The sequence below is a fragment of the Chiloscyllium plagiosum genome, chromosome 14 (assembly GCF_004010195.1).
Source record: "Chiloscyllium plagiosum isolate BGI_BamShark_2017 chromosome 14, ASM401019v2, whole genome shotgun sequence".
NCBI classification, from domain to species: Eukaryota; Metazoa; Chordata; class Chondrichthyes; order Orectolobiformes; family Hemiscylliidae; genus Chiloscyllium; species Chiloscyllium plagiosum.
In genome coordinates this window covers 74,445,051-74,459,507 of record NC_057723.1, presented here as the reverse complement: position 1 = coordinate 74,459,507, position 14,457 = coordinate 74,445,051, and the positions used below count along the sequence as shown (strand labels likewise).

At 44.0% G+C, this 14,457-nt stretch overlaps 1 protein-coding gene across 2 annotated transcripts in view; it reads left to right on the top strand.

Moving 5' to 3' along the window:
• The first annotated feature begins 12,517 nt into the window (after positions 1–12,517).
• Positions 12,518–14,457, top strand: part of jakmip2 (janus kinase and microtubule interacting protein 2) — a 278,068-nt gene continuing 276,128 nt past the window's right edge. For both annotated transcript variants that reach the window (XM_043704011.1, XM_043704012.1), the window contains exon 1: positions 12,518–12,718. The gene's annotated coding sequence lies outside the window, so the exon portion shown is untranslated. The remainder of the gene's footprint in view (positions 12,719–14,457) is intronic.

The window sequence follows — 14,457 nt, the reverse complement described above, 5'->3', positions numbered from 1 at the left end:
GTTGTGATAACTCCACAGAGGCTGGTATCCTGTCTCAAAGTCGCCTTTTTTTCACATGCAGAGAGTCCTTAACACTGACCTGGCTACCTCAGAGCTAGCTCTAGGAGTGAACAGAACACACAACACTCCTGTTTCTATCTGTCAGCCTGGGCTCCCTGATGGGACCAGGTTAACAGCCCCAGTCAGGGAACTCAGATTCTATGAGGTCCACCTGGCTGACCTAACAACAATCCCTACAGGTTAACTGGCCCGTTCCTTAATGTTCTGTGTAATCCTATATCACTTGGTACAGAGTATAGCAAGCAGGTGCTTTGCATATGTTAAATTGCCAAGTTCTTCATAAAGCAAACGGAAGAAAAAAAGTGAAGCCCACATTTTAGTATTGTGAATTTATTTGATAGATGAGGTTTTAGGTGCAAACTTAGTGACCTGAAGACTGGTTTTCAAAAGGTCAGTTGAACTGAACTTCAACAGCTAACCCAATTCAATATTCAACTTCATGAAGCATGCTTTTCCAAACACAACTTTCTGGATGTGGTTTAATCCAATTGACATTTCTCCATTTTCCAAACCATCCCAACTTATATAGGTAACACTGCTGGAATCATACTTTAAGGCATTTGGTGAGGTGACTATCTCTTGAAATGCCTCAGACACAGAATGGAATAGGCTTTAGAACAGTCTTTGTAGTCACATGCATCCGAATGAATGCAGGGAAAGGTTTGTACTGCTGCCTCTCGGCACCAGGTTGGGTCCTGGGTATCTAGGTACAGATACTTTAATTGTTGTTACAGAATTGCCGTATTAAACAAAATGAATTAGCATTGGAATACAGAGTTTCGAAAGTCCAGATGGGAGTAAAAGTGTCTTTAAAGTAGTCAAGTTCTAGTCCTTTTCCAACATGATTCTATGCCCATTGGGCTTCAGAACAGAAGGCCACCCTACCTCCATGCACTGACCTCCATCCAGGACTCGCCCAGCTCCCCGCTCTGGAACTTGTTTTGCTTCCCCAGTCTGGGACTCATCCTGTTTCCCGCTCCGGGACTCTCTCTGCTCCCTTCTTCAGGCCTCGGCCCGTAGTCGCTCTGCTCCCAACTCCGTGTCTCGCTCTGGTCCCTGCTCTGGGACTCTCTCTGCTCCCCCCCTCCAGGATTCGCCCTGTTCCCAGCTCCAGGACTCAGTCCACTCCTCACTCCCAGACTCATCCTGCTCCCTGTTCCGAGCTCTGGCTGTGATTTGTCACCCTTCATCCTGCCTCCATTCTTCAGGGAGGGTAGGATAGTTTAAGAATTTAAAGTTGGGGATCGGGTGGTGGATGCAAAGATGCTGCAAAGCGGAAAGCAAGAAAGAAAAGGAAAAGGACCTGGCAAGCAGCAGAGGGAGGTGGGAGAGATTGTCATCATCTCACACAGCGAGTGAATTTGATTCAATCCAACTTGGGGCCACCAGGGGATCCGACATGAATATTATTCGTTAGTCGCACATAGACATGTAGAAGGAGGGAGTGATTAATATTATGGCACCATGTGATACCATCTGGACACAGTTTACCAAAATTAGAAGATTTCATCAGTCGGTTGACACTCTGAGACATTGACCGAATGATGAGGCCTGAAGTCCCCACACACCTAACCAATTCTGAGTGATAACTCTGAGGTTATTCTCTTAAATAATACTGGAAAGTATATGTTGACATTTTAAACAAAATCCTGCACAATCCGAATTTCTAGCCTCCGATATCCTGGCCTCAGCGCAGACCCAATGATGTTTCTACTCAGCCTGGTGTAGAGGATTTCTGGTCTGCCAAGGGGTTCTTCCAGCCCAGCATGGTGGTCTTCAGGTGATCTTTCTGCCTGCCTTGGCTGCAGCATGGACTTCCGGTCTCGAGATGATTCCAGGGCGAACGTCCGGCCTCATGAACCTTGAGGTGAATCCCAGTGCAGTCTGGAGGTTAGGCCTGGTGCGGTCTGGAGGTTAGGCCTGGTGCGATCTGGAGGTTAGGCTGAGTACAGTCTGGAGGTTATGCCTGGTGGGTCTGGAGTTTGGGCCTGGTGCTGTCTGGAGGTTCGGCCTGGTGCTGTCTGGAGGCTCGGTCTGGTGCAGTTTGGAGGTTAGGCCTGGTGCGGTCCGGAGGTTAGGCTTAGTGCGGTCTGGAGGTTAGGCCTAGTGCAGTCTGGAGGTTAGACCTGGTGCAGTCTGGAGGTTCGGCCCATTGTGGTCTGGAGGTTAGGCCTGATGTGGACTGGCGGTTAGGCCTTGTGCTGTCTTGAGGTTAGGCCTGGTGCGGTCTGGAGGTTAGGCCTGGTGAGGTCTGGAGGTTAGGCCTAGTGAGGTCTGGCGGTTAGGCCTGGTGCAGTCCGGAGGTTAGGCCTTTTGCAGTCTGGAGGTTAGGCCTAGTGAGGTCTGGAGGTTAGGCCTGGTGCGGTCTGGGGGTTAGGCCTAGTGAGGTCTGGAGATTAGACCTGGTGCGGTCTGGAGGTTAGGCCTGGTGCGGTCTGGAGGTTAGGCCTGACGCGGTCTGGAGGTTAGGCCTGGTACAGTCTGGAGTCAAGACCTGGTGTGGACTGGAAGTGAGATGCCAGCATGAACTGGGTTGGAAGACCATTGTACTGATCTTTGTATTCTCCATTTTACCATTTATTCCTAAAATCTCCAATACTGGACTTTTTAACTTCTCTATTTTTCCAGGCACTGTAACTGAAGAAGCAGAACCTGAGGACCTTTGTATTGAAGATAGCGCTGTAAGGAGCAACTTGTAAACTTTTCAGTGTACTCATCTGAGTACATGTGACAATAAAGCTAATTCTAATTCTAATTCTAAAAGACAAGAATAGATGGCATGTTAGTCTTCATGTCGAAAGGCTTCAGTACATTGCAAAAAACCGTGATGACAAATAAAGAATGAAATCTATCAAAGATGATAGCAACTTGGAAGGAAGGAGCAAGACGAGGCCATTCGGTCCTTCGAGCCTACTCTGCCGTTCATCACGATCATGGCCGATTTCCCAACTCAACAGCCTAATCCCGCTTTTTACCCATAACCTTTGATCTTATTCACCCCCAAGTGCTGTATCTAGCCATCTCTTGAATACATTCAATGTTTTGGCATCAACTACTTCCTGTGGTAATGAATTCCACAATGTGTGAAGAAATGTCTCCTCAAATCCGTCCAAAATGGTCCACTCCGAATCCTCAGAGTGTGACCCCTGGTTATGGGCACATCCACCATCGGGAACATCCTCCCTGCATCTACCCTGTCTTATCTCGCTGGTAAAATGCCTACTTATGGTGATCACCCCTTCCTGGGTGAGATTCCACAATTTGAGAAGTCAGTGAACGGGGTTTATTTCGACGTTTAGAAGGTTTTTGACAAAGTCCCATGTAAAAAAAAATTAATGTGTAAAATTAAAGCACACGGGATGATTGGTATGGATTGAGCCGGATAGTAATTCAGTTAGCGCACAGGAAACAAAGAGTAAGAATAAATGACACAGCACCAGGTGAGAGTCCAACACGTTTATTTGGAAGCACTAGCCTTCAGACCACCACTTCTTCAATAGGTATTTGAAGGAGCAGCACTCCGAAAGCTAATGCTTCCAAGTAAACCTGTTGACTATAACCTGGTGTTGGGTGACTTTTAACTTTGTCCACCCCAGTCCAACGCAGGCACCTCCAAGTTATAAGAATAAATATGCCTTTTTACTGAATGACAGGCAGTGATTAGTGGGTACCTTAGGGATCAGTACTTGGATCCCAGCTATTCACAATATATATTAATGATTTAGATGAAGGGACTAAATGTAATATCTCAAAATTTGCAGTTGACATAAAGCTGGGTGGAAGGGTGAGCTGTGAGAAGGATACAGGGATGTCACAGTGTGACTCAGACAGGGCTGAGGTAGTGGGTAAATGCATGATAGTTGCAGTACAATCTTATAAATGTAAGGTTACCCACTTTGGTAGCAAAAGTAGGAAGCAGATTATTATTCAAATGTCTGTAAATTGAGGGAGACACATAGCCAATGAGACCTTGATGTCCCCATGCTGAAAGTAAGTGTGTCGGTGTAGTAGACAGTTAAACTGTGTGTCGGCCTTCATAGTGAGAGGATTTGAGTACAGTAAGAGGGATGTCTTGCTGCAATTATATAGGACATCAGTGAGGTCACACCTGGAACATTGTGTGCAGTTTTGCTCTCCTTATCTGAAGAGAAATTGAGTGGTAAGGATTGTATTCACTGGGAGTCCAGAAGAGTGAGGGGGAAATCTCATAGAACCCTGTAAAATTTTAACGACTGGACATGTTAGATGCAGGAAGGATGTTCCCCATGGTGGAGGAGTCCAGAACCAGGGGTCATGCTTTCAGATTAAAGGGAAAACCATTTAGAACTGGGAAGAGGAGACATTTCTTTTCAGACCCAGTGGTGTGCCTGTGGAATTCATTGAGAGGGAACGTGGTGAAGGCCAGAACATGATAAGTTTTCAAGAAGGAGGTAGATGTAGCCTCTTGTGGCTAAAGCACTGAAGGGATATGGGGATTGTTGGGGGGTGGAAGGGGAAGGCTGTTATTAGGATACAGAACTCAATGACCAACCATGACATATTGAAAGGGCGAGCATGCTCCAGGGTTGGATGACTTACTCCTGCTTCTATCTTCTATGTTTCTATGTTCTATGTTAAGGTTCCACACAGATTCCCCAAACTGTTCAGCTCTCTATCAAAGGGATTATTCGTCCACCACTCCAGTTGGATGCAAAATGGTTCATTTTACAAATCTCACTCCCCTTATGGAAACCGTTCTCCCAAACCCCAGGTAATTTATATTTTAAAAGAAGCCAAATAAACTAGGTGTGGCTGGGATTAACAAAAGGGTGACTTTATTAATGCAAAAGGTGCTCATGCAGGTCTTTGCTGAGGCCACTTCTGGTCGCCCTGTTACAGGAAGAAAATTATTAAACTGGAGAGGGGCCAAAAAGATTTACCAGGATGATGCAGGAATGTAGGGTTTGAGATAGAAAAATAGACTGGAAAAGCTGAGACTTTGTTCACTGAAGTATCGGAGGTTGAGGAGTAACTTGTTCAGGTTTATAAAATCATGAGGGACACAGGTAAGGTGAATGACAAGGGTCTTTTCCCTAGGGTGGGAGAAATCAAAACTCGGAGCATATTTTTAAGATGAGAGGAGAAACATTTTAAAACAACATGAGAGTCAACTCTTTTGCACAGAGAGAGGTTCATGTGTGGAATGAACTGTTGCCTCACAGTGCCAGGGACCTAGGTTCGATTCCATCCTTGGGTGACTATCTGTGTGGAGTTGGCACATTCTCCTCATGTCTGTGTGGGTTTCCTCTGGGTGCTCCGGTTTCCTTCCAAAGGGATGAGTATGTGAATATGAAGGATTTGGAGGGAAATGGGCCGGGTGCTGGCAGGTGGGACTAGATTGGGTTGGGATATCTGGCCGGGTTGGACCGAAAGGTCTGTTTCCACGCTGTACATCTCCATGACTCTAAGTGCAGCTAAGGTGGTTTGGCCATGTTAACTTGCCCACAGTGTCTAGGGATGTGTAGATTAGGTGGAACAGTCATGGGAAATGCAGGAATACAGAGAAAATGTTTAGGGGGAATGGGTCAGATTGGGATACATTTTGGAGGAACAGTATCGACTCGATGTGCTAAATGACCTGCTTCCACACTGTAGGGGTTCTATGATCTTCATATGCTGTTGAAATTAAGAAGGAAATATTAAACAATGGTAAAGCAAATAGATTGATGAGCATTAATATGTTATAATTCAATAAAAAAAGCCAGTTTTATCAGCATGCCATCTGTAATCTTTGCAAACTGGAAAATTGGGTGTCATGGGATCAATGGTCACTCAACATTTTATGACATTATTTGGAAGTGTTTGGGAGATATTAGTAACGTAACATTACAGAAGACCCTTCAATAGCAGCATGTTGGAAAAAAATTGTGCCATTAATTGAAGGAAAAATATGTCATGGTATGTGCACCACAAAATTACATTCACACAGTTACATAAAGGCAATTTCATACTTCCATAAAGGTTATGACCTCAGCTTAGTGTTTCAATGCATACGCCATTATGCATACATGTATCACTCTCTCCATGTGTATTAGCCTTGTCAGCATGTTGGAGATAGTTCTGACAGCCAGTCTGATATTAATGCTGTCAAAATCCAGTTGGCTTTCAATTAAGAACTGTACAAGTTAAAGCAAAGAGCTGAAAAACATTGTTTTAATAAGGATGTCAGTGGCTGGGTGTTCTGAATCTATTTGAAGAAATGCGCTTGATAGCACATTTATAAACCCCAACTCCCATTCACTGCAATCAGAAGCTAAGCCAACCACTTGGATTCATGAAAATTGTTGGAATCTAACCACAGAAAATAATAGAGGGAATCAGAATCTTGATAGTGTGGAAGTAGGCCATTTGGCCCAGCAGATCCACACCAACCATTCAAAGAGCATCCCAGCCAGACCCACCTCACCTGTACATCCTGAGGCAATTTAGCATGGCCACTCCACCCTAACCTGCACATCTTTGGTCTGTGGAAGAAAACCTATGCAGACGTTGGGAGAATGTGCAATCTCCACCCATATGGATGCCTAAGGCTAGAATCGAACCTGAGTCCCTAGCGCTGTGAGGCAGCAGTGCTAACCACTGCGCTGCCCCAAGGGAACTGCTTCAATTCTCTATCCTGGACCATTAAGGAATCAAGTATCTTTGTGTCCTCATACGGCATCTCAGGACATTAACTATCCGCAGCTTGACCTCATTAAAGCATGTTCTTCTCACTTACAAAGGGAGAGAGTCTGGAATTTCTGTATTCAAAGCTGTTGAAGAAATTCTCCAGACTCAGACCTTGAACATTGATAAACATTATTGCATGATATAATAGGGAGCACACCTTTCCTTAGTACTGTCTGGTAATACTCCAAAGTGGATCACTGCGGATTTATGTAGAACAACAAATAGCGAGCTGACAGTTTCTCAGTCAGATGGAGAACCACAAGCTAGTCTCTAGATGGTCTACATGAGCATATGCCAGTCAGAGTTGGAGACTGTATATAATGAGCGATTGTTCTCAGATCTTGAGTCAATGCATATTTCAGACACTACACTCGCCCATTGATAATGTTTGGTTGAGTTGTGCTTTCGACAGATAAACAGTTCATGAGTTATGTGGCAAAAGGACAAGTTATGTGGTTGTTATGGAATGTTCTAGCAGGCTGGGGCCATCCAGGGCAAGGGGCCAAGCCAGGCAACAGAAACATCATGACTGACCAAAATCTCTGCAAACAAACGGGCCAGCAAAGACAGCTTCCACAAAAGTGTAAGGATAATACCAACAGAGACCACTTGAGAAGATGCAAGAAAAGGTTTACAAGGGTGACACCAGAACTGAGACACAAAAGCTAATGGGTAGCAATGAAAGTGTTGGGGTTCCTTTCTCTAGCAATCAGGAGGATGACAGATATTGTCGTGTCAATGAAATCACTGGACAAGCAATCCAAAGGTTCAGGCTAATGCTTTAGGGACAAAAACAGAAATTGTTGGAAAAGCTCAGCAGGTCTGGCAGCATCTGTGGAGAGAAATCAGAGTTGATGATTTGGGTCTGGTGACTCTTCCTCAGAACTGGGGATCATGGAATGCTTTAGGGACATGGGTTCAAATCCCACCATGGCAACTGGTTGAATGTAGTTCTTTAATAAATCTGGTATTGGAAATCAATCTGAAGAATGGTGACCATGAAATAATAATTGATTGTCTGAAAAACCTTCCTGAATCACTAATAGCCTTTAGGAAAGGAAATATGCTGTCCTTACTTGCTCTGGTCTATTAGTAACTCCAAACCTGCAGCAATATCCTTGATTCTTAACTGCCCTCTGAGCCTCCAATTTCAAATAACCTCCCTTCCCCTCCCCCAACTCCTTTCCCATCCCTCCTCCCAATCATTCCTCTCTTTGACCCTTCCTTCCATCCACCAAAAGGATTCATTCCTCCCATTGACCAACCAGGACGTAACCTCTACATGCACTCATCCATCCCCACCTCACCACCCTGCACGCCCTCCCCCTTTATCTGCAGCTCCCCTCACCCCCACCCCCAGTCCTGAAGAAGGGTTACACCCAAAACATTGTTTTCTCCCCCTCCTGATGCTGCCTGGCTTGCTGTGTCCTTCTTGCCTCCTGCCTGTCTACCTTGGATTCCAGCATCTGCAGATTTTTTTTTGCCTCCGAAATGGCCTAGCAAGCAGTTGTACCAAGCCATTAGACATACCAGATGGATCACAGCATTTCACAAACACAGCCTAACGCCACCTTCAAGGCTTTTTAAGCAAGCACAGTAAATGCTAGACATGCCGTGACACCTGCATCTCATGAAAGAGTAACAAAAGCTCCGATGAGAGGTCTGTAAATTATGGAGAGCGTTCAAGAGGTTAAATATATAAGGGTTCCTTCCAGCTGTGGGAAAATCCAAAATGAGGGGCCATAAAGATACAAACATCACTAATAAACCCAATAGGGAATTCAGGAGAAATTTCTCTGTGCACTGAGTGCTTAGAATATAAAGTAAGAATGAGGTATCTGTGGTGAATAACATAAATGTGTTTAATGGAGAAATAGATAAATATATGACAGGGAATGGAATAGAAGGAAGTGCTGATTTTGTTTGATGAAGTAAAGTGGGAGGGCCAGGGTGTAGATCATGTGGTCCAGTTTAGATCAATTTGTTAAAAAGTGCAGCTGTATATCTTTCATATTAAGAAACTCAGGTATTTATCAATTAAAAGAGTTAGTGAGCACCACCTCCTTAATGGACCATCAAACAAAATTTGAAAGGAATAAGATTGCATCAAAATAAGTTTCTGTTCTGAATGTTGAAGGTGCGTCTCTGGTGCCCACTAGTGGTAGGAGGCCTGAAGAGTGCTGACACAGACTAAGTGCTTCATCTCCAAGGACAGCCAGTAGGGGTGAAAGTATGAAAAGCAAGATAGACCATCTCATTGAATTATCATCTTGACTACCATTGATGTCAACTATCAATCTGTCCATTTCTCTCTGGACTGGATGCCTGTAGGTCAGGAATGACATGTTGTATAATGATACTGAAAGGGCTAATGTTCAATAAAAACCGAAAGAACTGCTGATGCTGTGAGTCGGAAACAGGAACAGAAGTTGCTGGAAAAGCTCAGCAGGTTTGGCAGCATCTGTGGAGAGAAATCAAAATTAACGTTTCAGAGTCACCCTTCCTCAGAACTCTTGATAGCTCAGAAAACTTCGGTTCATATGCAGAAGATAGAGTGGGGGTTGGGGATAAGGAGTAAATGATAGGTTGGGATAGAGCCCAAAGAGAGAGAAGAGTAGTTGGACAGACAAAGGAGTGGGTAACGATCTGGCTGGGAGGGTGACTTGCTGTGAATGGAGACTGTCAGTGACCAACAATAGGTAGTGTGTAATGGCAGACTACGTGATAAGAAGGCCTGGTGTGTGGGGTAGGGAGCTCAGACATAGGAGATGTCCCCTCCCCACCTTTATGTGCCTTCAGCAGGGACCGTTCCCTCCGGGACACCCTAGTCCACTCCTCCTTCACTCCCAACATCAGCCCCCAATCCCACCACCACCGTCCCTCACAGCCCCAGGGCACCTTCCCCTGCAACCGCCGAAAGTGTAACGTCTGCCCATTTATCTCTGCCCCTCTCACTATCCAAGGGCCCAACCACACCTTCCAGGTGAAGCAGCACTTTACCTGCACTCCCCACAATCTGGGCTGCTGCATTCGCTGCTCACAATGTGGTCTCCTCGACATTGGGGGAAACAAAACGTATGCTGGGTGACCGCTTCACAGAACATCTACGTTCTGCGGCAAAAAAGACGCTGAGCTGCCTGCCACTTTAACACACCGTCCTGTTCCCTGACCAACATCTCTGTCTCAGGCTTGCTGCAGGGCTCCAGTGAAGCTCAGCATAAGCTGGAAGGATAGCTCCTCATTTTCCATCTGGGAACCCTACAACTTTCTCAATATCGAGTTCAATAATTTTATGGCATGAACCCTTCTATGTCTGAAACCCCTAATCCGCACATTTTGTTATCATATAGTCTGCCATTACACACTACCTACTGTTAGTTACTAACAGTCTCCATTAACAGCTATTCATCCTCCCAACCAGATCATTATCCACTCTTTTGTCTGTCCAACTGCTCTTCTCTCTCTTTGGGCTCTATCCCAACCTATCGTTTACTCCTTACCCCCTTCTCCCACTCTATCTTCTGCATATAAGCCGACATTTTCCTAGCTGTCATCAGTTCTGAGGAAGGGTCACTGGACCCTAAACATTAACTCTTATTTTTCTTGCTGAGTTATTGTTCAAGTCAGATTAGCTCTACTGATGTCACACTCAGACTTTGGGTGGAAACCCAGAGTTCAAATTTAATTTTTGGATGGAGCAGCTAGCGTTTGAAGATATAAGTCATTATGCCAGACCACATAGACTCAAAGAGTCATTGCGAATATACAGCATGGAAACAGACTCTTCAGTCCAACTTGTCCATGCCCAACAGATACCTTAAATTAATCCAGTCCTATTTGCCAGCACTTGGCCCATATCCCTCTAAACCCTTCTAATTCATATACCCATCCAGATGCCTTTTAAATGCTGGAATTGTACCAGCCTCCACCACATCCTCTGGCAGCTCATTCCATACATGTACCACCCTCTGAGTGAAAAGGTTGCCCCTTAGTTCTCTTTAAAATCTTTCCCCTCTCACACTAACTATACCGTCTAGATCTGGACTTCCCCACCCCAGGAAAAAGACCTTGACTGCTCACTCTATCCATGCCCCTCATGATTTTATAAACCTCTATAAGGCCATCCCCCAGAGGATAAGGGGTAAACAATAGGTGGGTATAGAGCCCAAAGAGACAGAAAAACAGTTGGACAGTCAAAAGAGTGGATAGCGACTGTTAATGACTAACAATATGTAGTGTGTAATAGCAGACTGTATGATAACAAGGCCTGGTGTGTGGGTTAGGGACTCTATCTCTACCTGTTGTTTACTCCTTCCCCACTCCCTCCACCCTATCTTCCTGTATATACACCGACATTTTCCCAGCTACCATCAGTTCTGAGGAAGGGTCACCGGACCCGAAATGTTAACTCTGATTTCTCTCCACAGATGCTGCCGGACCTGCTGAGCTTTTCCAGCAACTTCTATTTTTGATTAGTTGCATAGTTTGATACCATGTAACAAACTTTCCTTTTGATCTACGAATTGGGCCTCTATTGCACATACTCTACAGCAATATATTCTCCATAACTAATTATCAGGTAGTTTGAAAGCAAAGGCAGAATGGTGTCAAATAATCTTTAAATGACTCTTACCAAGCTCCACACACTGGTGATTGGGGCAAATACCACAAGATGTCAGAGTGGCCATCTGGGAAGATCACAGAAATTCTACAGTGTGGAAACAGGCCCTTCAGCCCAACAACTCCACACCAACCCTCTGAAGATTAACCCAGTCAGACCCATTCTCTTACCCGATTACTCTACATTTACCTCTGACTGATGCACTTAACCTACACATCCCTGAACACTTTGGGAAATTCAACCTGGCCAATTCACCCTAACCTGCACATCTTTGGACTGTGGGATGAAACCCACGCAGACACGGGGAGAATGTGCAAACTCCACACAGACAGTCATCCGAGGCTGGAATCAAACCTGGGACCCTGGCGCTGTGAGGCAGCAGTGCGAACTATTGACCACCACGCTGCCCTAAGATGGTACTCATGCAGCCAGAAATCGAACAGCACTTCTTTCAGGTAGTGAGAAAATGTCAATTTCTGCACGTTGGCTCAGTGCAACTGTCTGTGTGGAGTTTGCACATTCTCCCCATGTCTGTGTGGGTTTCGTCCAGGTGCTCCGGTTTCCTCCCACAATCCAAAGATGTGCAGGTCAGGTGAATTAGTCATGATAAATTGCCTATAGTGTTAGGTACATTAATTAGGGGAATGGGTCTGGATGGGTTACTCTCCAGAGAGTCGGTGTGGACTTGTTGGGCTGAAGGGCCTGTTTCCACACTGTAGGTAATTTAAACTCAACACCATACAGACATATCCACATCAGGACTGGAGTCACACCATAAAAAGTGAATATACCTTTTGTCAATCAGAGATACAGTACATGCAGCTTTCATTATTGACATAAGTTCAGTGAAACAAAAAATGTGCTGCATAAATATGACAGGAGGTGATTCTGGTCTATTGCTCACATCCAACTAAGGGAAAAGAAAATTGATAAACTTTGCACCTGTCAAAAACGAATTAAGTGCAATATTTTAAAGGAGGAAAACGTAAATTTTTGATTAATTCAGTTCCCATCCAGTAAGGAAAGCTGCCACTTTAAGGATATTGATGCTTGTATTTACATCTAGTCTGTCTTTACTGGTACTTGTCTGCTTGCAGGTCCTGTGTTGGTAGCCTCTGCAGCCTTTCTTTGTCTTTGCTGTAATGATAACACTCCTACAATGAGAGGAGGGAAAACCTTTGCTGCATTCGAGGCTATCAATGAGCTCATTCTCTCCGGAGAGGGTGGGTTCATTAGCATCACCAGAAAGCTCAGCTGCTCCTGATCTGAGCAGGCAATGTGTTTAGATCTAAGCAATCCAGGCCTTTATCTCCAGTGGACATACACATGGTGAGTCTTTTCTCCCCATTTTCCTACATTCTCAGATTTAATTATTGGATTTTTCTTTTAATCCCACAGAAACAATTAAGGAGATCTGTGTGGCTGGGTAGGAGCGATGAATTAGTAGTGAGTCATTCTGCATAGTGCCCTGTAAATTTGACTCCTGCTGCAGTCATTATTTTTCTGCTTTTATTGAAATGTAGAGCCGTCTTGAAATTAAAGACAAAGGAAATAGTGTCAATCTGTTTGGTTTTGCTTTCCCTTCTGATGCCAGTATCCCTGTGACAGTAGTGTATCTGGGAAGCAGCTGTTGGTGGGGTTGGGCCTGTGCTGCTGACAGTCATGGTGAGATATGCAGATCCCACCACTGAAACAAATTCCTATTACATCTTTCAATGGCGTGTTCTCTTAAGTACTGTCTCTATTTGTAATTTTGAGGATTTACAGCATGTTTTTAAGTTTGTGATGTGGCAATCAGGCTAAAACTTCAGCAGGGCCTGGCTCGTGTGTTTTAAAAAATCATTTTGAGTGAAATGCCGATGATGATATTAATGCAGCTTTGAGCTCCCATTTAAAAATTGTAGCCCATCTCACAAATGGGGTTCATTATTAATTTACAGCTATGGAACTCTTTGAGCATCGAGTCATTTGTCATGTACATATATATAAAAAAAATGGATGTGCTTCTTTTCGAATTCATTACCTCTATAGCAATGTCAGTGTGAAAATGCCTGGAGCTGCACATTATAAAGTGGCATCCGGAAAAGGCTGATAACTACAGCTCGGTTCTAATATACTTTGGTGCAGCTTTCCAAAAAATAAAATAACGAAATGAGGCAGGATCTTTATTGTTTTGAAAAGAAGCATACAAATGAGGATTTATTTAGCCACACTTCAGATATTAAATACATAAATATGTTACATTTCCTTAAATAGGGACGTTTTAATACGCTGTCTGGTTGTAAATGATATTTCTGAGCATACCGTGCCTCCTTTATGTTGTACTCAGGTCAGTACTGAACATTTTAATGTACTGAATACTCAGTACCTCATAATTAGCTATCATTGGTTGCATAGGTATTGTCAGGATGAAACTGCCTGTTAATGTGTCCCCCTTTGAGAATGCGATTTTTTAAAAGTTAAGAATGAGAAATGTGGATTCGAGCATGGCAGCAGATTAAATGAGTTCTTCCATAATGGATCTCTGCTTGGCTATTTCTGGGTGCCATGTGACCTTGAACTCTCTCCTTTTTATTGTACTGAAGTAATGCGTTTTAATTACTTTTAGCCACTGCCCCCATTTCCCCAGTATCCCTCAGTTTCATTGCATTTAAGATAAGGTCAGATTGTACTGCTCCTAAACCATGATTCATATAGACCTCTAGGCTGAGATTATGGTTCATATCATCTGTGCTAGGTTCATGGAAGATGGTTTATAATTGTAGATATGGAAATTAGAGCGATTTCATGATTGTTGGCGATGGGGGTCTCGGGAGATTCACAACCCACTGAAAATAGTGCCTGAAGTAGATCAGTATAGACATTACACAGCACTAAATCACTCAGTGAAAAAAAATGCAACCAAGAAGGATAATAAGTATACTGGACAGGAGCGACTACAGATCAGTGTGGGGATGTCTGTATGTGAATGTTCTGAATTGTAACTTACTTCAATCTTATTTTGGTTGAACTTGCCATTTCTGTTGAAAGAGAATGATTTATACACAGAATAGTGTTTAACCAGCCAT